General features: G+C 38.6%; 1 long non-coding RNA gene across 1 annotated transcript in view; it reads right to left on the bottom strand.

Moving 5' to 3' along the window:
- Window positions 1-66: 66 nt before the first annotated feature.
- The window catches only part of LOC106875557 (uncharacterized), a 4795-nt gene continuing 1985 nt past the window's right edge, over window positions 67-2876 (bottom strand). Inside the window, exons 2-4 of the long non-coding RNA XR_001410138.2 lie at window positions 2137-2508; window positions 1170-1312; window positions 67-327 (exon numbers count right to left, since the gene is read on the bottom strand). This is a non-coding gene — a long non-coding RNA (uncharacterized LOC106875557). The remainder of the gene's footprint in view (window positions 328-1169; window positions 1313-2136; window positions 2509-2876) is intronic.

Raw genomic sequence — 2876 nt, forward strand, 5'->3', positions numbered from 1 at the left:
TATATATATATATATATATATATATATATATATATATATGTATATACATATATATTATTTGTCTATTTTACATAATTCAGTCATTAGACAGCAGTCTTGTTGACATGCATGTATGTATACATGTGTGTGTATACATGTGTGTGTACGTGTGTGTACGTGTGTGTACGTGTGTGTGTATGTACGTGCGTATGTGTCTTATGAAACATGTGCAATGCAATTGTTACAGGATCACATCTTCAGCCATTTTTGAGTGTGGGTGATGTGGTGGAGTGTATCAAGTCCATGTTTCTGCAATGGGGCCCTCCTTCGGTGTGGCAGTGACATCACCTGCGTTGGAAAAGGGGGAAGGGAAGGAGGAGGAAGAGGAGACACAGAAAAAAAGAAAAAGAAGAAAAAAGAAACAGATAATCAGTTCGGACCACAAAGTTCTTGGCAGAGCCAATTGTGGGTAGGTGAGGGGGGAGGAGGAAGAGGAGATGGAAAAGAGGCTGAGGTAGAATATTTAAACACATATACACACATATACTCACACACACACACACATATATACCTATGTAAATATACACACATATACAGACACGAGCTGGCAGAAACGTTAGCACGCCGGGCGAAATGCTTAGCGGTATTTCGTCTGCCGCTACGTTTTGAGTTCAAATTCCGCCGAGGTCGACTTTGCCTTTCATCCTTTCGGGGCCGATTAAATAAGTACCAGTTACGCACTGGGGTCGATATAATCGACTTAATCCGTTTGTCTGTCCTTGTTTGTCCCCTCTATGTTTAGCCCCTTGTGGGCAGCAAAGAAATAACACACATATACAGACACACACACAAACCTATATATGCATACATGATGATGATGATGATGATGATGATGATGATGATGATGATGATGATGATGATGATGATGATGATGATGATGATGATGATGATGATGATGATGATGATGATGATGATGATGATGATGATGATGATGATCATCATCATCATCATCATGGCTGCATGCTTTTTACATGGCATTAGCACCAGAAATATGTACATGCACACACACACACACACACACACGCACACACATGCACAAATGCATATATGCACACATACACATACACATATATTTGTGTTAAACCTTGAAGCATAAAAGAGAAGCTGGCGTTTAAAACCAATATATTTACCTTGAGAGGTTGTCGCTGGGGTTAAGAAGTGCAACAGTGCCACCCCTTCTGACAGCCTTTTAAACCACTAACGATGAGGTGACCCGCAGGGCATATTTGGTAACACTGCGTTTTGAGGAATGTGGTGTGGCCACATTTTGGTTCTTGAAGTATTTTACACGGCAGAAGAAAAGTAAAAAGGAAAAGAAAAATAAGAACAATGAAAAAAAATTGAAAAAATTACTAATAATAATAATAATAATTCTTTCTATTATAAGCACAAGGCTTGAAATTTGGGGGGAAGGGGGTCAGTCGATTACATCGACCCGTGTGTTTTACTGGTATTCAATTTATCGCCTCTAAAATGATAAAAGGCAAAGTCTACCTCGGCAGAATTTAAACTCAGAACATGGAGACTGGCAAAATCCTGGTCAGGATTTTGTCCAGCTTGTTGACAATTGAAGAATGGGAGAGCTGGTATTATATTTATTTCGTAGTTTACAATTGTTTCAACACCATGCAGATGAAAAATGAGACATCATAATGTAGACCTGGATGAGAATAATGACATAGTTATGTCTGTTACGTGATGGATATTAAATAATAGACTCTGCAGCCATTTTACCATAAACAAATGAAACACTATAATACACTTATTTTTGCTTCAAACCAGATATTTATTGCATCAGTCTCTTAGGCTGAACTGCTAAGCTACAGGGATATAAACACACCAACACCAGTTATCAGGTGGTGGTGGGAGACAATCACAGACACAAAGACACACACACACACACAGAGACACATGAGAGGCTTCTTTCAGTTTCCGCCTACCAAATCTACTGACAAGGCATTTGTCAGCCAGAGACTGTGGTAGAAGACACTTGCCCAAAGTGCCATGCAGTGGGACTGAACCCACTACTACAAAAGATGAAATGCCATCCTTGAAAGATAAAAAGATTAACAGATTATAAGATTAAAAGGTAAATACCTGGTAGAGTGATCCGTACATTGTCCTGCCATGTGACACTGTCCAGCGGGTTAGAAGTGGACGCCTTCCTCTCACTGACCACAAGATGGTAGCTAACAGACAACAGGAAAAGCAGGGCCAGTCCTTCTACCTTCATTGTTCACCTCTGTCTCTTACTCTATCGCTTGTCCCAACTGTAACACCTCTCTCTCTCTCTCTCTCTCTCTCCCTTGACCAACCACAGCTCCTCTTCTCCTCTCTACACCTATTTCTTTTCCTCAGTTTTTTTTCCTGCTTTGTTCTTTCTTTCTCTCTGTTTTTCTCTATTTTCCTCTCATTCTGTGTCTTCTTTTCACTGTTTCCTTGTCCTCATTTGCATTCTGACATTGGAAACTGGAAAAAAAAAACAGAAAAGGTTAAAAAAATGAGCATTGGAAGTATATATCTGCACAGTAAGGTCTCCATATACAAACAAACTCTCTCAAAGAACAAATTGTATAACAAACAGGCGTCTGAAAAAAAATTAAGCTCACATAACAAGCTGAAATATGATCAAGGGACAATGAGGAGGCTACGAACATGTATTGGGTTGGTGCATAATTTTTGTGGGGTTTTTTCAACAAATTTTATTCAACAAAAACAATAGCAACATGTAAAAAAGACATCTTTAAATGATTATTCACGAACACAAACGTGGACACACACACACACTGTAATATAATAAAAGAAACTACATAGTATATATATATATATATATATAT

This window comes from Octopus bimaculoides, chromosome 30, assembly GCF_001194135.2.
Source record: "Octopus bimaculoides isolate UCB-OBI-ISO-001 chromosome 30, ASM119413v2, whole genome shotgun sequence".
Classification (NCBI taxonomy): domain Eukaryota; kingdom Metazoa; phylum Mollusca; class Cephalopoda; order Octopoda; family Octopodidae; genus Octopus; species Octopus bimaculoides.